Here is a 27,610-nt window from a genome sequence, read left to right as displayed (position 1 = left end):
AGGAGCATTGCTGCTGTTACCATGGCAATGACCCGTTCTCGCAAGAGTGAACACTAGCCCAGGAGGAAGACTCTCCACCGGACCACCAGGGCTTCACAATCGATATCCCCCTTCCCTGGGCAAAGATAAGAAGGGAGGGGGGATATAAAGTATATTTTTTTTAGTAAAAAAAACATTATTTGTTTTAATCAGCCCCCAACTACACACACATTGCCCCTACTGCACCGCCATACACACACTGCCCCCAGTACACCCCAATACACACACTGCCCCCACTGCACCCCATACACACACACTTCTCCCCCATACACACACTGCCCCCACTGTACCCTCATACACACACTGCTCCCACACACATTGCCCCCACTGTACCCCCATACACACACACTTCTCCCCCATACACACACTGCACCCCACACACTGCCCCCACTGTACCACCATACACACACTGCACCCCCAAACACACACTGTCCCCACTACACTCCCATACACACACTGCCCCCCACACACACTGCCCCCACTACACCCTCATACACACACTGGCCCCATAAACACAGTCTTCCCACTGCACCCCATGTATACACTGCACTCCCATGCACACACTACACCCCTAGTTCGGACAACTGTATGAGTTGTTTTTTCTAAACTTAAACCTCAGTATTCAGGTTTAATTGCCGTGTTGGCACTTTGAGGAAAAAAAGTTGATTTGTATTGCAGTTTGGGCACTCAAGCTCAAAAATGTTCACCATCACTGATCTAGGGTATATGTCGAATGATTTTAGCAGAAGTTGGTTGTCTTTTTTTTTTTTTGGAGATTATGCTTCCACACATTGAACATGCATGTCGATAGAAGCACACAAGGATTTGATACAGTTTTTAAACTTACATGGATTGTATTCTAGCATAAACCAAGGACATATATAATACAGCCATTTTTTGTTAACAGCGATATCCAGTTTATATAGCCGTGTGGACATAGTTTTAGATACATGCGATGCAGAGATTATAAACGAAGAAGGTGATGATTTTATAAATGCCTATTTGTTCTTCTGAGAAAGACAAGCTATATTTTGGGAGACATAACATTTACATTTTCATACCTACCCATTTTGTCTTTAATAGACTGCAAATTAAATGTGTGTTCAGAGAAAGACTTGCTTTGCAGCTAACAATGAAAGCATTGAACCTGTGATGACAAACGCTTCAACCTTCAAAGAAAAACGTTTATTACATGCAGTGCTGCAAGGCTGGGAGTGGAATACAAAATACTGAGTTACTGCGCAGAATACTAACTTGCTCACGCTCACTGCTCCAAGCTGAACTGCTGAAATTCCACTTCTGTGGTGAAATAAACCTTTTCCAACATGCAGACGGCACTAAAAAGATGATTGAATGATAATAGTTTTATGTTGGATATTTCTGAGCAAGGTTTTAAGGTATAAAAGGATAACAAAATATCTGTGCTAAGGAAAAAATAATATGCTAATATTACAAGCCTATTCCAAGCACCATACCCCTGAGAGATTATTGTAGTGGTTATGGTGCTTGGAGGTGCTAGGTACAATCCTTCCCATTTTCTTCAAACAGTTTTAAGGTGGATTAACAAAAAGACCGTCAGTATATTAATTTGAATCTACAGATTGTCATTTTTTCCCAGTTATTTAAGCCAATATTCCATTTTTTTTCTTATAATTGGATTTGGTGTTCAAAGTTACGGATACTGCCAATACTGCCAATACTGCCAACTGCCAACTTCTTCCAGTCGTAGTACGCAGTCTTTCGCATCCAACTGCCAGCCAATGAAATTACATGTTGCTGACATGTCTTGTTTTGAGCACCTGTGTGCAGAGCGTAGTGTGAAATGAAGAGTATTGCTGTCCAGACACTTGGATTATAGTGGAAGTGATGACTGATTCAGTTTTAGAATGTTGCCCCAGAATTTTCAAGCCAGTCTTGCAGGGTGGCATCATAGGAGTTTGCTCTCCCAGCTCTGACACTGGCTCGCACCTGAACGAATCACAAACAAGCTCATCGATCCCCTCACTCCTGCACAGCAGCTAATCTAACCCTACACCCCTGCACAGCAGCTCATCTACCCAGGGCCGGACTGGGAATGAAAAGCAGCCCTGGAAAAAAATTCCATACCAGCCCCGTAATGCATCGCGCCAGCATAGTGTGCAGATATGGAAGCGGGAAAAAAACTGAAAACTAGCACTCAAACATGAAAGAAATCGTTTGTGCATGGAGGGGTGCTGTGTGCGTGAAGGGGTGCTGTGTGCGTAAAGAGGTGCTGTGTGCGTGAAGGGGTGCTGTGTGCGTGAAGGGGTGCTGTGTGCGTGAAGGGGTGCTTTTTATGTGTGGAGGGGTTCTGCGTGCATGAAGGAGTTCTGTGTGCGTGAAGGTGTTCTGTGTGTGGGGGGGGGGGTTCTGTGTGTGTGGAGGGGTGCTGTTGGAGGGGGGGAGGAGTGTAGTGTGTGTATGGGGGGGGGGGTTATAGCATTGATATATTTATATAAAAAAAAACTTTTTTTAATCCCCTCCCCCTTTACCTTTGGTCAGGGGAGAGGGGGGACTTTTCAATCCCTGGTGGCCCAGTGGTGGTGCGTGCTGTTCAGCCTGCAGCTCCTCTGGCTGCAGGCTGACTTCGCTCTTCTCCCGCGAGAACGGCAGGCAGGTCGGAGCGTTGCCATGGTAACGCACGGCAACGCTCCAACCTGCCTGCTCGCGGGAGGAGTGTTCTCGCTTGCAGGTTCCTGTCAGACCGGGTAGGGGAACAGAAGCTCCCCTACCCAGTGGCATACACATGACCTATGGTGCCCCGGTGCGAAAATTGATCCCTGGGCCCCCCCCCCCCCCGCACGCTTACTCTGCGCAGGCCGGGGCCGCAACACATGGCGGCGGGCACCTGGTCGCAGGGGTTGCAGGGTTGCGACCACTGCGACCGCGGTATGTACACCAGTGCATGCAGATGCACACACACTTAACCCCTTAAGGACCAAACTTCTGTAATAAAAGGGAATCATGACATGTCCTTAAGGGGTTAAAGGACCACTACAGACACCCAGATCACATCAGCTCAATGAAGTGGTATGGGTGTCAGGTCCCTCTAGTTTTAACCCTGCAGCTAAAAGCATAGCAGTTTCAGAGAAACTGCTATGTTTCACTGAGGGTTAATCCAGCCTCTAGCGGCTGTCTCACTGACAGCCGCTAGAGGAGCTTCCGCGATTCTAAGACACTGAACGTCCATAGGAAAGCATTGAGTAATGCTTTCCTATGGGCGGTTTGAATGCGCGCACGGCTCTTGCCGTGCATGCGCATTCGGAGCTGAGCGGCGGAGGGATCCCCAGCGCCAAGGGAGTCCGGCGCTGGAGAAAGGTAAGTGCTGAAGACACACACACACTCTCACGAACAGACGCATACACACTAGCTAACAGACACACACATTTACTGACAGAGACACACTCAGCGACAGACATACATACACACTCACTTACAAAACATACACTCTCACTGACAAACACACACTCACTAACAGACATCAAACAGACTCACTAACACAAACACACTCAGTAACAGACTCACTGACAATCACTAGCAGACACACACTCACTGACACTAACACTAACACTCATAGTAACACTCACAGTAACACTAACACACACAGTAACACACACTAACACTCACAGTAATACTAACACACTAACACTCACAGTAACACGCACAGTAACACTAACACACACAGTAACACACACACTAACACTCACAGTAATACTAACACACTAACACTCACAGTAACACGCACAGTAACACTAACACACACTAACACTCACAGTAACACTAACACTCACAGTAACACTAACACTCACACACACACACACACACACACTAACACTCACAGTAACACTAACACACACACACACTAACACATTTTTTTTTTAATTTAATCCCCCAGCCTCCTTACCTTTTGGAGTGCTCAGGGGATTCCCTGGGGTCCAGTGGTGCTGCTGGGCTCCAGGGGGGCCGGTCACCCGGCGGGCAGGCAGGCTGGCCGGTGCGCGAGGGAGCACTCTCCCCTGAGTGCTTCCTCTTCAGCTCCCTCGCGCGCCGCGTACTGATACCGGCGCCGGAAGATGACGTCATCTTCCGGCTCCGGTATCAGTGCGGTGCGCGAGGGAGCTGAAGAGGAAGCACTCAGGGGAGAGTGCTCCCTCGTGCACCGGCCAGCCTGCCTGCCCGCCGGGTGTAAGCAGGGCCAGCCTCGGGGGGCCCCCCAGGAGAAGAGGCTGGCCCAGTGCCACTGCCCCTACCCGGTCTGCCAGCCCGGCCACGCTACATTCTGTGACCGGCAGGAGGAGAGCGCATCCCCTCCTGCCGGTCACCCTGTAATTGCGGCCCGGGCTGGTGCACACTAGGCGGCCGCACACCGGCCACCTAGTGTGCCGGCCCACCGGGAAATTTCCCGGTGTCCCGGTGGGCCAGTCCGGCCCTGCATCTACCCTCTCACACCAGCACAGTATGTCATCAAAACCCCACCCCTGCACACCAGCTCTGCTCCCCCTTCCAGTCCTATTACTGCCTGCCTGGTTTGGTTAGCTCAGTGAAGCTAAACTCAAGAGGGAAGTAATTGCTGACAGCACCTTCATTGCAAATACTTTTCATTGAGCTGTATAGGGAAGTCTGTGATTGGACAGCCACATAAAGTCTGGGCGGAGTTAGAAGGGGAGGGCTTGCAAATGCTGCAGATGAGAGATCTGCAGGTTTTGCAAGCAGTTTTTAGAAATACCCCAATTAAAATGAATACACAACTGCATGCACGTTATAGGCTTGCACATTTTCATTCGGTTATGTCTACTAAGTAGTGATTTATTTATTTGGGCAGTGGAGTGTCCATGTAAGCATGTTCCTGCAGCTGCCGACAGACACACTAACCATTGCACCAAGGCACAGTTTATAATTCTTTATTTTTGTTGCACAAAGAATATACAGATTGGGACTGTCTCGCCACGACAGCGGAGCAGTCCTGTATTTTCAGACATGGTATGGCAATATCATAACATTGACAGTGTGTGCATATGATTTTTATATTTTTAAAGTAAAATAATGCCAAGGCACAGTTTAAAGGTACGCAACTTTTATAATTTGTATTTTTTTAATTTCAGATTTGTAATATTCTTAATACTGTACATTATCTGCATAATACATTAAAATATGCGGTTGCATTTTACATAGACAACCCCATTAACTCTCCACTATTATGTTTTTGTAAAAGCAATTTAATAAATCATTCAACCCCTTAAAGACTAATACAACTGTCAAACCAACATGGTAATGTGCTAAAGTAATAATTCAAAGTAAATTTAAGGGATTTTAAAATGTAAAGCCAAAGTAGCTAAAAATAAAGCACAGGTGACAGAATTTCTCCAGTTTGGCTATTTTGACCTTACATTTGGAATTCACTTTGAATTCTCGCTTTAGTGGATAACCCTGCTAATATTTGTGTTATGCATTTGTTATGATTTTCTTCTCTCTCATAAAATGCACTCACATGTATTATATAGAATTTGTATAGGATAGATTGAGACTTATTTTGCTAGCCTATATTTTGCCAAAAATGGGGTACATTGACATTGTGGCAGGCTTATGCAATGTGTGATCATATAATGTAACTAAACCCCCATTATTTTCGTTTAGTTTAGGTGTTTTCAAAAAAACTATTAAAATCTGGGCGCTTTGAAGTTGCTGTTTGGTGGCTGAGTGAGTGCGCTGGATCTTGTGTATTGTATAATTTGGCCCCTGCGGCACCCCATTCATGCATGTTCAGGTGAGTGCAGCCCCCTGGTTTCATGTATATATAAATATATACCTAACACAACATTAATGCCTCGATTTAGTATTGTTGGATAATCTTTTCAAATGGTTTTTTAATTTGTTTTTAAAAAATTTAAAAATAATTTTTAAAAATAATAATTTTCCCCCCAAAATATTAAAAATTAAAAACAAAACTATAAAAAAACGAAATATTACAAAATGAACATATTTTTCATAATGTTAACGAGGTTTATCCAAAAATATTAAATCATTTCAAAAGCGTTTCCAAAAATATTAAATCAAGGCTTTTTTTTTTGCTTATAATATTTTCTACATAACAAGTGCTACTAAATAAAAATGCCAACTTGTCTGGTTACAACTGCATGTTTGTTCGTCCACCCATTGTAAAGCACTGCGGAATTTGATGGCGCTCTATAAATAATAACATAATAAAGAGAAACCACCATTCACATTGCAGCTCTAAGTCTGCCTCCAGTGTCTCTGTTTTTCTATGACAATGCCATAGCACACTAGTTGCGCGTTGTAGTGCTTACAGAGATCTCTGTACTACATGACTGAATCAGTGAGATCCCCCTCTGATGTTGCAGATTTGTGCAGTCTCTGAGTAGCATGCACAGCGCAGCCAGCACTGCTTACATTTGAAGGGGAGACATACTCGGAGACCCAATTAGGACATTTTAAGACCTTGTGGCTTTTCAGCCACAGTGATTAAAGGACTATGACTAAATGCATGCATTTAATTGTGTTTTTTTGTTATTGGTATATCTAAAATCCACTTTTAAAAGCTGCAGATCTCTTGTCTGCATTCTATGCAAGCCCTCCCCGTCCAGCCCTGCCCAGACTTTCTGTGTCAGTCCAATCACTTCCCAATGCAGCTCAATTAGAAGTCTTTGGAAGGTAGGTGCTTTAAGCAATTGCGACCTCTTGAGTTTCACTCCAATAAGCTAACCAAACCAGGAAGTAGCAGGACCTGTTGTCTGATGGACAGTCAGGGGGTGTACGAGGTTATTTTATAAAAGAGTCGATTTATTGAAATCTGCACCTTTATTTATTTATTTATTTTAAATGAAAAAAGAGGACACACTCTTCAAACATAAAACTGAATTGTCCAGACACCGTAATGGCTTAATCTCAGTGAAGCTGTTACAGTGTCTGGAGGTCCTGGATGGCATATCAATTTACGGAATTAAACCATTTTTGAACAGTTTACACCATAGAACTTTGGATGGTGCACATCCTCTAACCCCCTCTGCTTTCTCCTCCAGCCCCCAGCTTCAATGCATGAGCCTTTCACTTGGGAGCTGGTGATAGGCTGAGGGTGTCTAAGAGAAAGATTAGAGAAAGACAGTGTCCTACAGCCTTATGTTGCAAAAGAAGAGCAAATAAAGTATTTTTCCACAAGAAATTCAGCAATATAGTTTTATATAGATTTGACAACATAATACATTTTGGCACATCACTCAATCCCAAAGACAGTAAAGACATGCCTTACATCTTGGCCCATACTCTGTACAAATATTACTGCGTCCAATGGGAAAAATCTATAGAATTTATTTGGTATACCACACAACAAATTAAACAATTTAAGTTCTTATAGACCTCAATTATTATTATTTTTTGTAAATGATATATTGGTACTGAAGTGTTTACACTTTGAAATTCTCTGCGATAAAAGGATTAGAGTTGTGTGGGCAAGGTTGACTTGGAACCAAGCCTGTACAAGCCTCAAGGGAGACGAGGCTAATCCGAGCATCTATTCAGAGCATTGTAATGTGGAAACAATGTATGATTTGCTTGCTCAAATCACATGATATAGTGACATTCAAACACCAGAGTTCAGAGTGGAATCATTTCCATGATAGCCTTTGGGGAGTGGCAGACAAGAGATTTATTAAGTCTATTATTTTTAAAATTAAAACTTTTTAAAAAAAGAAATCATGTAGTACGCCTTGAATAAACAATGATATATAATTTGTGTTTGTTTGAATGTGTTCTGTAGTGTCTCATTATTTTACATTGAAGTATAATTGCTATGCAGACATTCTTTAGTGAAAGGTCAACAAAAATACACAGAAATATACTGAAACAAATGTAGAGAAAATAGACAAACTTTATCTGAGATATAATAATGGACATGTAACATGTGCCAGTTGCTTCATATCTGCCATCACAATCTCTGTTTTTCTGTTTCTATGACAATACCATAGCACAACGGTTGTCTATTTTTATTCCTTTTTCCAAGTGTTTGAAAATAGTGCTTAAAATTGTATAAATGGATACTAGTACAAATATGAGCTTGGGTTTGTATAAAGTAATCAGCTATTGCTAATATATTAAAATGATAATGTCAAAGGAAGATTGTTCCCTAAAAATCTGTTCAAAACAATAATGGAAAAGTTTAGGATTTTTTTCATCTAATCAAATGAATACGTTTAGCTAGAATTATCATTACAGGATCGGTCAGTGTTTCAGTATGGAGGTGACCATATTGGAATTGCAACCCAATTTCAAACCCTCTGGGACAATGTCTAAAACAGAAATAAAAACAAGGCTGCAGGAAACATTTGATGTCGGCAGCCAATGATTCTTTAAACTGTCTGATATTGTTTTCTGCTTAAAATGCTAAGTTTAACTGGAAATCTTTTGTTTTATATTTTTAATTCAAAATAAAACCTGCTGAATTGATTTGAAAATTATCACATGGTTTTGAACGTTTAAAAAAAAAAGTATTTTATGATTACGCGTTGATTTTACCCGACACAAATGCCATTTTGGATTATGATGCACCATTATGTCCTATCCAAGGACCAGCTTAAATAACTATAGTTGCAGGCTGCACTTTTGTGCTTCTTAAGGAGCCCTTTGGCTGTGTCCAGCTTATGAGGAGAGACTTTATACCCAGGTTATCTTCAGCAGTGACGGTCTACTGGACTGGATTCATGACTGACTTCCTAATTAAAAGTTTTATGTGAATGATATTTCACCTTTAAATATAAGCTAACTTTTTTTGCTGTTTGTATTTCATCTTAACAATAAAATAGCTTATTGTACACATTCTAGACATGTTGTCTGATTTAAACCAGTTATCCTCACCTTTGTCTTTAGTATACTTTCATTACTATTATAGGTTTCATAAAGCTTGGCTTTTTTCACAGATGACTGTGAATAACCTATTTTTATGTGGAATAAATAAAAAGGACACCAAGATAAGTCTCTGCTATAAATAATATTTTTGTTTTTTTATTTCTCTGGAAATAGAGGCTAAACTTATATTAACGTTTTAATGTAAACATGCTCAGTAAAGATAAGTTTCAGTTAAAATCTTTGGAACAGGGGCGGATCCAGCAGCCATACTGTCTGGGCGTGTCTGGTAACAGCTCTGTGCCAGCCGCAGAAATAAACCTGATTACTGCTAACTCCAACCACATTTGTGCTACACCGGTTGAGCAGACCCTCTTCCTCCAATGATGGGGCATAAAAATACACGGCTCATAGACCCTCGGCTACTGCAAGCAGAGATGTGAAGGAAAAAAAACACAAAAAAGAGAAACAGTTAATGAGAGAGTGACTGAATAAACACTAGTCTTGCTAAGAGAGAGGATTACTCCACACACAAAGTATTTCCGCTTGCTAAAGGGCTTTATATGTCTGGAGTCTTATTTGCTTTACATTTTATAAAAGTGCTTGTTTCAATAGAATTTTTTTTATAATTGAGGGCATAACACTTCCCTGTCTGTCACACAGCCAGGAAAAATTTCCTTCCATTTCCTTTAGGTCCACAGAGCTAACAGAAGAGGCAGCCATGCTGTACTAGTGTGTGCCTGCCTTCCCCCTTTCTTAATGAGCTGAACTCAGTGAAAAGCCATGATCGAGTGTGCTTGTGCACACTTGCAGTTCCACCACAGAGGCTTCTTAATAAAAAGTCTGATTGGCAGGGGCGGGCTAGGACAAGGGGCAGGGAGGCAATTGCCCCCCCCCCCCCCGGCCGCCCTAAATTAGTTTAAAAACGGCGGCAGGTGGCTCGCTAATTAAGCCGTTTAGGCAGCCATCTGTCACGATTCGGGGAACCCAACACGCTAACACACACACACACACAGAAAAGGTGCAGTACTTGACCTTAGAGTGGCCGGGCTAAGCACACACAGAATAGTCAGGAGACAAGCCGAGTAAGGGGAACCAGAAGACAGAATAACGAGAAACAAGCAGAGGTCAAAGGGTAGGAGAAAGTCACAAAGTCCGATAAACAAGCCAGAGAGTACGTAACCAGAAAACACAAGTTCAGTATCAATACTAGCAAGCAAAGACCACAACAGGGCACTGAGAGACAGGAAAGGTAAGTATTTATATCCTTGTCTTAATTCTGATTGGATAACTTCCAATCAGAATTAACAAACACATGTGGAGGATATCTATACCCCCACTGTGATTGTTGCGCTGTAGCTTTAATGCCGGGTCACGTGAGTGACCCCGGCGTTCTGATATCAGTGCCGGCTCCCAGCGTGCAGCGTTAGACATGCTGCCGCTGGGAGGAGGAGAGGAGGACGCGAGCGGCATGTCAAGGGGAGAGGACGCCGCTCGCTGACCGGTAAGGGGAGGGGGGACCCTGACACCGTCTAAGGGCTCGCAGCCACCTAAACCGCCTTTGGGCACACTGTGTTGGGTCCTCAGTCAGTGGTTAGAGGCAAGATAGCAGGACCAAAGCAACAAGAGTCCAGAGTTCAAATCCCCCTGAAGCCACCAGGAAGATAACCACACCTTGGCCTTCCATATGTCACAATGGAGATCGTGACACCCCCGTTACCCCCCTTCCTCTCACACCAACAAACACCCCCCCTCCTTCACACCATCACTACTATCATTCCCCCCCTTCACTCATACCATCACCCCCACATAAACCACATTGTATCATATTGATAACATCAATATCCATTATAAAACCAAGGTGGGCATGGATGGTGAGCTGATTTGGTGGTGCAATGGGCCACTTGACTGGATTTGCCCCCTGCTGATTGCAGTATTCCCTCTCACACACTGAGGGCTTGCAGAAAAACATGCACTAAATTGTTAAAAAGTCAGAGGAATGTTTCCTTTTCGAGTTTAGTGAATAAACACAATGGAAGAGTATCTCATTAGGGGGCTGTAAAATTGATCTTTGCGATGGGGCGGCAGGATTCCTTGCACCGACCCTAATTACACACTGATTACCTATATATGTATATTTATTATATTTTCTTCCTCGCATGGGATCTCATTACTGGGGTGTGACCATTTTGTTCTTCTCTCCACCATATCTGCAGTTTGCGCATCTGTGGTATTCTTTTGACTGATGGATTATGGGTAAATTAGCTTAGCAACTGAAATGGAACTTGGTTTAAGCTCTGACTATTGACAAAATTAATTTGCCAAAGATCATGCTCCCCATAAGATAAAGTAGTCCCTACTTTCTCTCATATATAACTAGAAAACTAAGGTAAATTTTAAAAGCAAATTCTGCAAAAGTGACAGAGCCATTTAATATACAATAAATAATACCCACCAGCATAATGCCCATTATCATCTGGGTACGATATGGCATTCACACTGTAAAACATATGGTCTTTTTAAAAACAGTGTGTTCCACTTTAGAATCACACGGCCATAGAATGTAGACAGTGGCAGGGTCTCTAGGAGGCTATTTAGACTTTAGAGACACAATGCATAGAACGAAAGGAACATATAGGTTTGCTTTTATATTTTCTATAACTTGTTTAATAACGAATATAAAATGCTATGGCAACTGAACAGACTAGTTTCACTTATTGACCTTCTCTTTGAATGAATCTGCTGAAATCTCTCTAACAAATGCTACTTTACCAGCAGGAAAATATACAAATCAGCATGCTCCATGTAGAAAGATCGAATCCTGGTTGGCGCTCTTTATCTTCTTTCTAACCTTTTAAATTTGTGCTGTCATCATCGGCTATATCAGGTACGTGCGTGTTCTTCTTTATACCACTATCCACCTGTTGTATGTTTTCTTTTTTTTTTTTCTTTCTTTATATATAGTTAGCACAGAGTGGAAGACCTTGTATATCAAAGCATCATCACAATTGGTACAATAAGTATTAAAGGACCACTCTAGGCACCCAGACCACTTCAGCTTAATGAGGTGGTCTGGGTGCCAGGTCCTTCTAGGGTTAACCCATTTTTTCATAAACATAGCAGTTTCAGAGAAACTGCTATGTTTATGAATGGGTTAAGCCTTCCCCCTATGTCCTCTAGTGGCTGTCTCATTGACAGCCGCTAGAGGCGCTTGCGTGATTCTCACTGTGAAAATCACAGTGAGAGCACGCAAGCGTCCATAGGAAAGCATTATGACGGGGAGGAGAAGAGGAGGAGAAGAGGAGGATCGGAGGAGGAGAGCAGGAGGAGATCTCTCCGCCCAGCGCTGGAAAAAGGTAAGATTTATCCCCTTTCCAGAGCCGGGCGGGAGGGGGTCCCTGAGGGTGGGGGCACCCTCAGGGCACTCTAGTGCCAGGTAAACGAGTATGTTTTCCTGGCACTAGAGTGGTCCTTTAAACTGTACATGCAGCAGTAGACTGTCTAAATTTTACGTTTATAATCAGGAATTCAAGAAGAAAAGGGAAAGGGGTTTTAATAAGGAACCTGGTAGATAAGGGGGAGTCCAAAGAGTCTAATAAAGAAAGGGACAATGGCAAAGTCTGTGGATAAGGGTGGGCATTTAAGTAGCGTTGGTGGGTAACTGGCTCGAGTCTAAATAGCCAGGAAGTACAAGAGAGTAAGGAAAAGAGCAGGATTCCAAGTGAAGTCAGGAGGAGATAAGTGATGAGTTTATTTTGCCAAAGCAGCAAAAACTTGGAACACTTGAAAACGTACACTCTGAAGTTTAATAGGCCCTCAGATGGGGGTGAGAGGAAGAGTTTCTTCAGCCTCGCCACCCCCCTTTTACACATTTCTCAGTTTCAAACCAGTCCACTAAGACAGAAACATGGCATCATTATGCAGCAGCAGGAGAGAGAAACAAGACACTGGAGCCTGCTCTACATGATCACACCGATCACACTCCCTCTCTTCTCCCCCTGTCAGATGTTGCAAGGTGAATAGATCCTCCAAGTGCTCATGTGTAAATCTGTCAGGCATGCCCAATGCATGTTTCCAGTATTCCTAGGGATAGGACAGTGATTGGTTAGTTCAATGTCCCCCAGGAGTGGGTGTGAAAAGAAGAAGCAGGTACATATGAAAAAAGATTAATCATATTTACCTGCTTTTTTTTAGTCAACTGTCTCATTCCAGGCTAAAGCTTTTGAATGAGACTTATTTCAAAATGATGCACGTCTCTCTGTAAAGATAAAGACATATGAAAGAATGCAAAAAAATGGTCAGACAAATGATTAGTGGAACTATGTCAAGGTACAAATTTGTGCAGAGAGATGCAAAAAGGGTGAAATCAGAATGACTCTGCACCTGGTTATACATTAAAATTAAAAAGAATAAGTCAAGAAGGCTAATAAACAACAAATAGCAAATAAAACAATTAATGATAATAGCAGGAGCTCAGTTTAGCACATGTGACTTTCACTGTGAAGTCATGAGGCACAAGAACAGCCGGGAGTTGGAAAATCTGTAACTATGGGATCATTAAGCATAGGAGCAGTCTAAATGGGAAACCCCAGCAATTCAACCGATACCTTTATGGCTTGTGTGGCATTGAGTATATAGAAAGTGTGAGCCCAGTCACCTACCTAGTGCCTTAAAGCTCACCAGCAAGGAAGCCCAAGAGAACCTGCCAATGGGCCAACAGGAGGGTATATGAGCATGGACACAGTACCTTTAAGGACACAATACCTTCTGGATTGGCCGCTGCAGGTGCTGGGATCAAGTAGTTGGAGGCTATGTAGAAGTTGTTTAAATCTCGCTAATTATCTCCTGGTGAAGATCAGCATGCTGAAACCCAGTGTGCTACATCAAGGAGTGTGCTTCTGGTGTGGGCCAAAACTCTACTTCTCGCTGTAGCAACTGAGGTCACCTAATACAGTGCTGTATAGGAGGTACCTGTCACAGGAACTGAACAATTCCAACTTTGCCCATAAGTCAGCACATGATAAGTTAAAGGTGTATAGACAGGCTGCCTCCTCCATTCAGTATCTGAGCTAGGCCGCAATTTATCGTTTTTTTTTAACCTATCTATACATTTGGTAGCAAAACTGCTATTCCAATGTATACATAGAATTTTAAGCTCTTTTAAAATATAAATGTTTTATTCATACACCCTAACCTAAGATAGAATAAAAACAGTCCTTATATTAAACCTAAGTATCACATCATAACCAATAATTACACTAATTGAAAAACAAGCATAGCAGGTAGTTATAGGTTGCTGTAGGTAGTTGTAATAAATACATTTCACTGTTTAAAGCATTGTAGGTGACTTTATCATAAACCATATCCAAACATCACAGCTATTTTCCCCCTGTATTTAGCCTCCCACAATGACTAAAACACGTATTCCAGACAGCTTGAACCATGCTGTAACAAACAAAGACTTCATTAATAAACAAAACAATAAAGAATAACATATAGTTATGCTGCAGAAATAAAATTATCCAAACATAGTTTTTTTCGAAGCGGGAGTGTAGTGAGAGCCAGGATATGAGGTTAAATGCTGACTAAATCGGTCAGCTGGTTCTATTTATATATTTCCCACAGTCCAGTACAAACATGTCCCAGTATGCACTGCTCTCCTTCTGCCTCACATCGTTCCAAAAAAAGAAAGAAAATAACAAAAAAGAAATTAAGTGCATCCATGCCAACTTGTATTATATAAGTAAGTATCCTGTTGTCTAAAGATCTTATGTTGCCCCTTTTCCTTATTTAAATTTGTTTTTAGAGGTCTCCTCTTCCATCTTGAAATCCAACAATGGTCAATGGCAGCCCCAATGTCTTCGTATTGTGTAAATTATGTTAAATTCTCCCTCTTATTGGATGGTACATATACAGCTATGTAAAATCTTAATGGAGAACGGAGAACAAGCCACAAACTGAAAAAGATAGATATGTTTCCCAAATAGCTCAATATCTCCATTTGTAAATATTATAGGAGTGCTTTATAAAAACTGCAAAATGCCGGGAGCGGGGACGGAGCTTGCTTATCATGGCAACTAGATGTGTTTCCAGTGAGCTCCTCAGAATAAACTGATAAAAAGGCCCATTTAATTGCAATCTCCAGCGTATACTTGCGTGGCTTAGTGGGCGCTGGGAGAGTAGGAGGCGGCCGATCTTCCGACCTGATGCTGACAAGGTACCAAAACTGCCAATGATTCCATGCTACTCCCCCGTTTTGAACCAGCGGGGGTGATATCGGTCCCCACCAGTGAATTGCTTGTACTTGGGATAGACTGACCACCATGTTTGAACCTCTGACTGCATGTTACAACCATGTCTGCTGCCTATTACATCCTCCATCTTATTCTCTAGCAGATCCAAGCTATTTCTTTTCTCCCTTATCTATACTTCTTGTTCATAAGCTCCAGATGAAACGCACTCTTATGTGTTACCATTTACGAAGGATGTCTCCAACATGTCTCTAGGGTGCTACACTATGCTATTAACCTACTCCTACCATGTCTTTTCTACAATATTTGTTTTTCAGCAGCTACAATCGAACCTGTGTGAGACATGTGTGATTAGCCTGGTGTAATTGTTCCAGGAGCTGATTAACCAAAAATGGCTTTTTGAATATGTGTGATTAGCCTGTTTATTATCATAATACTAATTGTGCAGAAATTTTCAAAGCCACGTTCTTGTTGATGCTGTAGGGGCACAACAAGTTTGTCTGTGTTTGCATCCATGCACAACAAAAATAAAGAATTTAAAAAAAAATAACTATAAAATTCACAAGTAATCTTTGCATGCAAATTGAAATGAACATGGGATTTGACATGCTGTATTGGAGTTTTAAGTGTGAAATTACCTGGTCTTTCCAGACTCAAAAACTGATTAATGTCATAACCAGAGTAATTGACATTACTAATCTTTTAATTACAAAGGTCTCATCATAGGGGTTCATATAACTATGCTGGCGACATCAGTTCAATAGTTTTAAATTAACACTTACAGGGAGTGCAGAATTATTAGGCAAGTTGTATTTTTGAGGATTAATTTTATTATTGAACAACAACCATGTTCTCAATGAACCCAAAAAACTCATTAATATCAAAGCTGAATATTTTTGGAAGTAGTTTTTAGTTTGTTTTTAGTTTTAGCTATTTTAGGGGGATATCTGTGTGTGCAGGTGACTATTACTGTGCATAATTATTAGGCAACTTAACAAAAACAAATATATACCCATTTCAATTATTTATTTTTACCAGTGAAACCAATATAACATCTCAACATTCACAAATATACATTTCTGACATTCAAAAACAAAACAAAAACAAATCAGTGACCAATACAGCCACCTTTCTTTGCAAGGACACTCAAAAGCCTGCCATCCATGGATTCTGTCAGTGTTTTGATTTGTTCACCATCAACATTGCGTGCAGAAGCAACCACAGCCTCCCAGACACTGTTCAGAGAGGTGTACTGTTTTCCCTCCTTGTAAATCTCACGTTTGATGATGGACCACAGGTTCTCAATGGGGTTCAGATCAGGTGAACAAGGAGGCCATGTCATTAGATTTTCTTCTTTTATACCCTTGCTTGCCAGCCACACTGTGGAGTACTTGGACGCGTGTGATGGAGCATTGTCCTGCATGAAAATCATGTTTTTCTTGAAGGATGCAGACTTCTTCCTGTACCACTGCTTGAAGAAGGTGTCTTCCAGAAACTGGCAGTAGGACTGGGAGCTTGACTCCATCCTCAACCCGAAAAGGCCCCACAAGCTCATCTTTGATGATACCAGCCCAAACCAGTACTCCATCTCCACCTTGCTGGCGTCTGAGTCGGACTGGAGCTCTCTGCCCTTTACCAATCCAGCCACGGGCCCATCCATCTGGCCCATCAAGACTCACTCTCATTTCATCAGTCCATAAAACCTTAGAAAAATCAGTCTTGAGATATTTCTTGGCCCAGTCTTGACGTTTCAGCTTGTGTGTCTTGTTCAGTGGTGGTCGTCTTTCAGCCTTTCTTACCTTGGCCATGTCTCTGAGTATTGCACACCTTGTGCTTTTGGGCACTCCAGTGATGTTGCAGCTCTGAAATATGGCCAAACTGGTGGCAAGTGGCATCTTGGCAGCTGCACGCTTGACTTTTCTCAGTTCATGGGCAGTTATTTTGCGCCTTGGTTTTTCCACACGCTTCTTGCGACCCTGTTGACTATTTTGAATGAAACGCTTGATTGTTCGATGATCACGCTTCAGAACCTTTGCAATTTTAAGAGTGCTGCATCCCTCTGCAAGATATCTCACTATTTTTGACTTTTCTGAGCCTGTCAAGTCCTTCTTTTGACCCATTTTGCCAAAGGAAAGGAAGTTGCCTAATAATTATGCACACCTGATATAGGGTGTTGATGTCATTAGACCACACCCCTTCTCATTACAGAGATGCACATCACCTAATATGCTTAATTGGTAGTAGGCTTTCGAGCCTATACAGCTTGGAGTAAGACAACATGCATAAATGTGGTAAAAATACTAATTTGCCTAATAATTCTGCACTCCCTGTATATGGGATCGCAAGTTCTTCAGAAGGATTGAATCTGTTTAACTTCCTATGCTATAGCAAGGCAAATAATATTTAAACGCATTGAAAATATATTTGATACCCAGAGAAGGATTACGATCCCACAGGTTTTCACCCTGCCTTCATTCTTCACATGGGGGTAAGCAAATTCATGGTTCTGGTGCCCATGTCTAATTCCTGGGCCCTAGGCTACTACCTACCTTATAGCTAATCCTGCTCTGTTGATACTTGGTTCCTGTGGTCTGAATTGGTTTCCAATTGGGTTTTGCCTCAAGCCAACCATAATAGGGGCACATAGCTCACCAATGGGAACATGGCATTTAGCTGAAACCTATCACCAACCTATCCTCCTACTTACCCCTCACCTACCCCTTTTTATTATTAATTTTCTCATCTCTCCATTTTTTCTCCACCCTAAGTGCAGCAGACATTTTTTTTTAGTGTTGATATTGAACCATTCACACCTGGAATCTGGAAAATATCTGATACTGGCTTGTTCAATATTGGTGCTTCCCAGGAACCTTTAGCAACTACTAGATAATTGTGGCATAACTAGCTAGCTTTCACTACAGAAAATGAATGCAAATTCCAAGTAATTAGGGTTAAAGTTAAAATGCAGTAAGTTGTCCAGTGAGTCAGTAATTTGTTTTTCCTCCTTTCAATTCCGAAGTCCTATTCCTGAAGTGTAAAGCCACAGATAATGGCATCTTGCATTGTAACTTTTAGCATTTGCTTGATCTCATGTGGGAACACTGGATTTACTGCTAATTAAAGCTCTGGCAAGCACTGGTTATTGAAGATAATTCCTAGCTTCCGGCAGTATAAAAGATACATCTAGTAGCATTTAGTGATCATCCAGAGAGGGTTGCATGCATTATGTACCAACCTGTGAAAAAATAGGGGGCTTCAAATTCTAGGAGAAATCCCATTCCATGAGACAGTGTATGCTACAAGTTTAAGAAAGTGTGTCTTATGTATGTTTTGCCTATGATATCTTAGGCAACCTGGGCCCAGATAGCTTCCTTATAATTTACAAACACAGTAGATTTAGGAATTTGTTCTAATGTGAAAAAACAGTACCAAATCCTGACTAAAGGTAACCTTTTGTTAACTTTGCTAAAAGCTATCATTACACTATGAGTGATGGTGATAAGTATTTTTGTGTTGCAATTATTAATTTCTATGTCTTTTTGTGAATTATTTCTTCATTATCATTCTGCACCACACACCACTCCTGTCCTTGGTAATAAAAATACTCAAATTTACATAACCAACCTCCATGGGCTTAAAGTTACACTCCAGGCACTGTGATAACTTAAATCGGAATGAAGTTTTTATGGAGCCAGGAGGTCCATTGAGCTGGCTTACCTTTAACGTCTGGTCAGCTCTGCCACCTACACATCCATTCAAGTCCAATGCTTGAAACAAGAAGCCTTCGGAATCAACAGTTCCCCATTCACAAAATACTTGAGAAACTTACATATTTCTCTGAAGCCATTTTGCGTTTTGATGAAATTGCTATGGTGCCCAGGCAAGGGCAAAGATCTCACAGGGCCCTTGGCAGGTTTAGTTTAGATGTCCATCCCATTCATTGTTCATATTGGAATGGTTAATGGATCCAAGCAAATTCAAGGTTTGGGGGCCCCTGTCTAACCCCTGGGCCCTAGGCAGCTTCCTAGGTTTTAAAAAGCTCACTATATATTTAAAGGCAGCAGCCAATCTTACAAGGATTCCCAAAACCTTGTAGGAATAAAGACAGAAGACAAATACAAAAAATAGATTACCGTGCCTAGAACATAAAAAAGCCTGTAAGTGAAGTCACATAAAAATCACATATATACTTACTTTATGTCTATAGCTTCCTAGGTTTGCCTTGGTGTAAATCTAGCAGGGTACCAGTTTGTGCCCCCCATTTATTCTTCGCATAAGGATAGTTTTTGGGTACAAGCAATTTCATGGTTCTTAGGCTTCTGCCTATTCCAATGGGCCCATCATGTTTAATCCTGCAATGATGGTGCCTGGATTATTCTTAATTTACATTTATTATTTAGCTGTCCTTATATAGCACCCTTATCCAAGGCAGTTTACAATGTATGCAATAATAACACAGATAATATTACAAACAGGATAAATAATTAGGCACACTGAAACAACTAGAGAAGAGAATCCTGCCTGTGAGCTTACAATCTAGAAGGGAATTGTATATTTAGACAAATGTTTAGGGGGAGAAAATACAATTGTGAAGTAACAGAAATGTATCCATGTTTGTGCCGATATAATGATTAAAGGACCACTATAGTGCCAGGAAAACACACTCGTTTTCCTGGCACTATAGTGCCCTGAGGGTGCCCCCACCCTCAGGGTCTCACTCCCGCCGGGCTGAAGGGGAAGGAAGGGGGTTAAACACTCCCCTTTCTCCAGCACCGGGCTCCCTCGGCGCTGGGGACTCTCCTCCTCCTGCCAACGTCATCGGCTGAATGCGCATGCATGGCTATGCTTTCCTATGGACGCTGGTGTCTTCTCACTGTGAAAATCCCAGTGAGAAGCGCGGAAGTGCCTCTAGCGGCTGTCAATGAGACAGCCACTAGAGGCTGGATTAACCCATTTGTAAACATAGCAGTTTCTCTGAAACTGCTATGTTTACAGCAGGCAGGGTTAATCCTAGATGGACTTGGCACCCAGACCACTTCATTAAACTGAAGTGGTCTGGGTGCCTATAGTGGTCCTTTAAATACTGCTTAAAGGACCACTATAGTGCCAGGAAAACAAGCTCGTTTTCCTGGCTCTATAGGGTCTTTGGGTCCCCCCCACCCTCTGGGTCCCACTCCCGCCAGACTGAAGGGGGAGGAAGAGGTTAAACTCTTACCTTTCTCCAGCGCCGGGCTCCCTTCCCTCTTCTGACGTCATCCACCGAATGTGCATGCGCGGCAAGAGCCGCGTGCGCATTCAATCAGTCCATAGGAAAGCATTTTTCAATGCTTTCCTATGAACGTTGGCGTCTTCTCACTGTGAAAATCACAGTGAGAAGCGTGGAAGCGCCTCTAGCGGCTGTCAATGAGACAGCCACTAGAGGCTGGATTAACCCTAGTGTAAACATAGCAGTTTCTCTGAAACTGCTATGTTTACAGCTGCATGGTTAACCCTAGATGGACCTGGCACCCAGACCACTTGATTGATTATATTTAGGGGAAATTTAGCTAATGTCATATATATATACACATGACAAGTAACTTAAGGGGAGGGTGCCGGGATGAAGAGTATTTCAGCTTTGGCTTGTTTAATTTGAAGAAAATTTGATGGCATCAATTGGGCAACATCAGATAGGCACAAAGAGAATCAAGAGAAAACATTGGGTATAAATGAAGATAAAGAGAAGTGAATGTTATCTGCACAAATATTGGCATTGAAGTCAAGCGAGATGATAAAGTCAGACATAGGGGGTGTAAAATCCTGCAGTGACACCAACTGGAAGAGGCATTGTTGGTTTGGATGCATTGTTGAAGAAATCTTGATAGGATCAATCAAAAGGTAGGATAAGAGCCAGATGAGGGCAGTACCAGTGAAACCATGGTTGGCAAAGGTGAGCTGAAGAGTTGGGTGGCATGTACCCCTGAATGGCATGTGTCCTTGAAGGGGTGCCACTGAGCAATGGCTGGGCAGGCAGGTTGTTTTATTCTTATAGCCCTGCCATGGGCAAGCGGCAGGGGTGACTTGTTGCAGAGATCAGAGCTTACAATTTGAAATTTGCACCTCTGGTGCATGAAGACCTCAATAATGGCTCCCTTGTGGTCTGGCGCTCTCTAGTGAGTCAGAGCGCAGCTGCCAGATGTTCCCATCTTGCACTCTGATTCACTGAGTGCCGAAATGTGAGAGTGTGATTACTGAATCTGCATCCATCAGTGGTGCAGACCTTATGCTCTTCCTTTGGATTATCAGGGACTGAGTTAACCCCCAGAGATCATAGCCAAGCAGGGAAGGCTATACAGAGCAAGACTACACATATTACATACAGCCAGTACACACCACACATCACATACAAAAAAGTGGGAAAACAACAATGCGTATAAAAAGAAATATGACCATCAATCCCACTCCCAGCATATTTAAGAAGCATTCCTGGTGAGAAGAACTTATATCCCTGAGGAAGTCCAAGCTGTAGGACGAAACGCATTGGATATATTGAGGACTTATGTACTATTATTCTTTTAGTTTTTCTGACTTTGGTTTATTTCGATCTATGCCTGGTTTCCAGTACCACGCTTCCATCAAAGTTCCTCTCCATGTGGAGATATGCCTATTGTCTACATTGGTCTGTAAGTGCATTCTAATACATTTCTTTTGTGATTTTACTGTACTTCACCATAGCGGCCTTTTCTTTTCTCCTTATGCATTATTGGAAGACTACCCATAAACGAGCGACATCTTGCAACTACATCTGTGTGTACCCCTGGGAGGGTGACAAGCCTGAATTTACCATATGTTTGTGAGTTTTTTCGTATAATTCACATTCTATATTTTCTATACAGTATTACACTATGTTGTATTATCGATTTTTAGAGATCCCAGTGACTTTCAGGATCTTTCAATATCCTACCTTTTCAGGTGGTTATATTTATTTTTATACGTATTGTTGTTTTACCACTTTTTTTGTATTTTATTTGGTATTTGGTGTGTGTGAGGGACACTTGGGATCACACTATTATACGTATTTATTTATTGTTATTAGTATGTATATCATTTTGCTGTCACACACCACACACAGCTAGTACACGCATCACATACAGTCAGGATACACATACATCATATAAAGCAGGGGTTCAAAACCCAGTCCTCAAGGGCTTAGACACACCCAGGTAATCCCTAATCCTGGACTGGTAGGGGGCCCTTGAGGACTGGGTTGAGAACCCCTGAAAAGCTTGTAATTTTGAACTGATTTTATGATAATGTTGTCTAAAAGATGGGTGTCAGATGTTTGGACAGGGGCTGCACGAGGTCACTTGTAGTGCTTGTTAGAATGTTGTGTTTGGGTGAGGAACTTATGGAAGTAGGGAAAATTATTATTAAAGGGATTTGTAGGCATTTGAACTGCTTTATCTCATTGAAGTGGTTATATTGTCAAGAGTTCTTCTATTAAAAAGTAAACCGTCTTTAATGTTTTAACGCTAAACAAGAGTCTTGCTTGGGCTAATAAGGAAGCATTAGCATGAGCAGCAATGGATAGCTGTGATTGGCTGAGAGTGTAAGCCTATTGCAGTGCCCATTGCCTGTATGAATTGTTGTGTCTACAAGGAGTGTGTAATCTCTGCCTTATCGATACCTCCAGTGGGGGCCGGGCTATGGGAAGCCAAGGACACTAATTCAGTGTTAAATTGCTCAAAAATGTTTTAACACTGAATACAGTGTTAGTGACAGGATACTCCAGGCACTATAACCAATTCAATGAGATTAAATAGTTATAGTGCCTACAGTGTCCCATTGAGAAATAGTACAACAGTATACAGAAAATTATGTACAAGAATATTGATAAAAGTCAACATGTTTTTTTTAAAGGATAGATTATGTCAAACTGGCTTGATTGTGGTCTATGAAGATTTTTTTTTGTTAGCAATGTTTATTGTCAAGGCGTAGATTCTTATTTGGCATGCTCTAAATAGCAGTACTTAGTGTAGCAGTACTGTGGTCCAGCTTAGTGTAGCTGGACCAAATGCTGGTTTATTGTACTGAACACAGGGTTTGTATACAGTATAATATTTAAATAACATGGACTGGCAATGACCATAAATTGCATCTGAGATAAGACTGCTGTGTCCACATAAATAGGAGGCAGACAACTGGTCTCCTTTCAGGATCCAAGAGAATCTGGAGTTAGAGTCACAGAGTTTAGTTCAAAGTCATAACAAAAGAGTGCTGACAGTCTCTGCAATGGAGGCTAACTCCTAAGCCTCTATGCATGTAATCTAGTCTTCCCTGAATATTTCAGAAATGGAGAGGGGTTGCCTAGAACCGTGGCACAGGAGGCAATAGGAACACCAACTAGAAGGTAAATAGCCACCATCACAGTAAGATTCCAATTCAGCTGAAGCCCATACCCTCGCCATGCTCCAACCCAAGGCTTTTCGGGAGCCTAGTCAGGGCACCACCTGGATAAGTCCCCCCTCAGCTATGCCCCTGAAAACCAAACATGTGAGAAAAATATTGCAAATTATCCTCTAAGTAAGGTAGAGTTCTGGATATCATTATGTTATATCATTATATAAGAAGGACATGGGAATTATTGTAGACAGCAGGCGAAGCAACAAGATTCACTGTTATTCAGAGCCTGCAAAGGTCAGTACGGTATTTATGGCTATAATAGTTGTTATTAACTGATTGTTCATACAAGTAAATCTTGTCTATTTTGAGTCAAATATTTTTTTTTCCATTTTTGGGTTAGAATTGATTCAAGTAGTAGATATGCCTTTTTTAAACTAATGTAATTACATAATCAAGATAAACACAGAAAGCACCATTGGGTCAAAGTGTGCATTACAGGTATATGCATCGATAATAAGACTAAAAGAAAAACAAAAGCCAATTTTCTGTCTTTTCAACCTACTCTGAATTCATCATTCTTATAATTTCAAATTATGACCATCTTGAAATACACTGGGATAAAATGTTCCCTTGAGTGCCCAGTGTAACCTTTTAAAGTAATAATTGCAGTCTCATCTATAATTTAAACAAACCAGATTAGTCTGTTCATTAGATTTTTTTTCCACCCACTTATTAATTTTGCAGCCTTAACTGAACTCTCTTATCGTGATTTTTTTTTTGTAGAAATTCTTAAAATTATTATTGATTTGGAGTTTACAGAAAACAGCAACATAAATGTCAAAGGACTAAATGTGATATGTAAGTGGAGTTTACAAAAAAAAAAGCATAAATGTCAAAGGAATAAATGTGATGTGTATGTGAATAAAAATAATACAGTGAAGGGTCAAAATATGAATAAATAATAAGTTACTAAAAGAAAGATAAAGCAACAGCAAAGCTCTCTGAAGGAGGAGCCACCACTTTTTCGAGAGTCTCCAGTCACGGATGGCAATAAGTAAAACTAAAAGAGTATCATTGGTAAAGGAGTAAATGGGAACTTGGTAGCTAAGGATCCAAAGATGTCAGGAAGGAGTGCAAGGAATGGTTGGAACTTTTATATAGTGTTTTATTTTTTTAGAATTAGTAATGTTGAAAGGCAAATCGTGGTAACCGACCATTTGTACAATCACTAAAATTTAAAGTGGCTCTGTTGCCGTCTGGGGTCTTTCTCAAATTTGCAAAAATCCCCAATGGTATCTGCTCAGATGAGCGTCCACTGGCTGGGTTGGGATGGGAAATTTTACCTACCTGAACCTGTCCCACCCGGGCACCACCATTTTGATCTGCTGCTTCAGCTGTCAAGCGTTCACGTCAGCGATGTAGTCTTGTGCATGGGCACCTGTACAGCACTGGGGCCTATGGAGGATCCCTACCACTGTCACTGGTGATGGCTGGGGGAAATGAGAAGCTTGAAAAAAAGGTAGCTCCACCTTTCGTCAAGCTTTGTCAAGCGTAGGACTTTTGACCTGGTTGGAATTTCAATGACATTCCAACACAGTGAATGTGAGAATTCCATAAATATTCTATCTTTACGTAATACTCAGTTTGGAGGTGCTGATAACATAGCCGCTTTAAAGGAACACTATAACGTTGTAGTGTCAGTTAGTGTATTTGTGATTATAATTATGTGATGTGTCAGTGTATGTGAATGTAGCTATGTGTTTGTGTATGTATTTGTGTGTATTGATATGCTGAAATAATTTCATCATTGGTCAAGACACTTTTTTATTGGCTGGGTATGTTTTATGTGACCCACCCAGAAGACAAGCATCCCTAAACCTGACAACTCTCTTTTGTTCTAGGTCGTCCTTGTTGTATGTTTTTTGTACATGGTTTTCTTTCTTATTGTCAAGCTGTTGTTGTGAATCCTTTCCAGTCTGGTATGGTGTAAAATGAAATAGTAAGCTCCCTCTGGTCCTTCGACTCATAGTTATAGTTACATAGCTTAAAATATACTTGTGTCCATCAAGTTCAGCCTTCCTCACATATGGTTTTGCTGTTGATCCAAAAGAAGGCAAAAAACCCAGTCTGAAGCGCTTCCAATTTTGCAACAAACTAGGAAAAAATACCTCCTTGACCCCAAAATGGAAGTCACATATTTCCTTGGATCAAGCAGCTATTACCCCACTAATTAGAAATTATATCCCTGTATGTTATGTTTTTGGAAGTATTTATCCAATTGCAGTTTAAACATCTGTATGGACTCTGATAAAACCACTTCTTCAGGCAGAGAATTCCACATCCTTATAGTTCTTACTGTAAAAAAACTTTTCTTTGTCTTAGATTAAATCTCCTTCCTTCAAGCCTAAATGCGTGACCTTGTTTTTCCAAACTAAAGAGATAAACATGTTTTAACCTTTGTTTGTAACTAAAATGCTCCATTCCTTTTATAAATTTTGTAGCTTATCTCTGCACATTTTCTAGTGCCACAACATCCTTCTTTAGAACAGGTGCCAAAAATTACACAGCATATTCAAGGTGTGGTCTTACCAGCGATTTATAAAGAGGCAAATTGTATTTTCATCCCAAGAATTTATGCCCCTATTTATACATGACAAAACCTTACTGGCCTTAGCAACTGCAGATTGACATTGCATATTGCTGCCTAATTTGTTGTCTATAACAATTTCCAAATCCTTCTCGTGGGTGGTTATCCCTAATTCACAACCATTTAAGGTGTAAGTTGCTTGTGCATTCTTTACCCCGAAGTGCATAACTCTACATTACATTTCATCTGCCATTTTGTTGCTCAGTCTCCCTATCTATCTAAATCCTTCTGCAGCAAAGCAATATCCTGCTCACATTGTATTACTTTACACAATTTAGTGTCATCTGCAGCCACTAACACATGGCTTTCAATGCATATTTTAAGGCATTTGAAGGATTTGGAAATTTGTTAATTTTGTAAACACAGAACAAGGGAGTGATCCATTTGGCTGACGTCTCAATTCAGGTGAAACTAGGTTAATTATTTTAATAAAGCTTTGTCTGTTAAACTCCAATCTGTACCAATCCTTATTATTTCTTGGACAGCGTAGGCCTCGCTCTAGGTGTGTTATCTGTAAAGATTATGGGAACAAGGCAATGACATATAATTAAGTAAACAAATGACTTGAACGTGATGCAATGCCAACATACTGTTAGGTTCCTATACATTGCTGTTTATATAACGACAGACGAGAGCAGGTTTAAATATGATAATTTGTAAACTCAATCTTACACACTTTGGTTTTGGCAAGCTTTGTAATGACACGGGAGATTAATTTGCCTCCTTTCTTATTAAAAGTGATTAAGAACTATTGATACATTCTTATAATCATATATATATATGTAATGTGCATTAGATGAAATATAACTCTGAGATATCAAAAGGTTAATTTGCATGTTATTTAATGTAACTGCAGAGCATCAATGACAATGAAAAATGTAAACTATACTGCATGGAGCCAGCAAATTAAACAGCAACCATACGCTCTAACTGGCTGGGTTATGTTTCATAACAGAACTGATTTTTTTTCTTTTCTTTAGAATCCTGAAGCACTTTGGCCATCATTGCTGTATGTTGACAGAAGCAATGCCAGATAGTAGTGAAACGGATTGTTTAAATGATTCAACAGCAATACCTGTACAACATTTTAAACATCCCATATTAAAATAAATAACTTTATTTTTGGTCTTGCCAGTACAGTTTTTGCTGAATCAGAAGCACTTAATTCCTATCTGTCTATTTTTAAAGCTGCAAGACAGGTTGAACCACTCTAATTAATTTGCAGTATTTGAGGGTCCTCATTGTTCATTTTGTTTATTATTATGGCCAGTGACATGTGTCTAATTCATGAGAGTTGACAAAATATAAATATAACATGTTTTCTTAAAGGAACACTATTACAGCTTATTGTTTTTGTTCTGGTGGGTATAGTCAGCCTCTGCAGTGTTTTTGCAGTAAACACTGTCTTTTCATAGAAATT

The sequence above is a fragment of the Pelobates fuscus genome, chromosome 5, assembly GCF_036172605.1.
Source record: "Pelobates fuscus isolate aPelFus1 chromosome 5, aPelFus1.pri, whole genome shotgun sequence".
Lineage (NCBI taxonomy): Eukaryota > Metazoa > Chordata > Amphibia > Anura > Pelobatidae > Pelobates > Pelobates fuscus.
Note: the sequence above shows the minus strand (reverse complement) of the source record.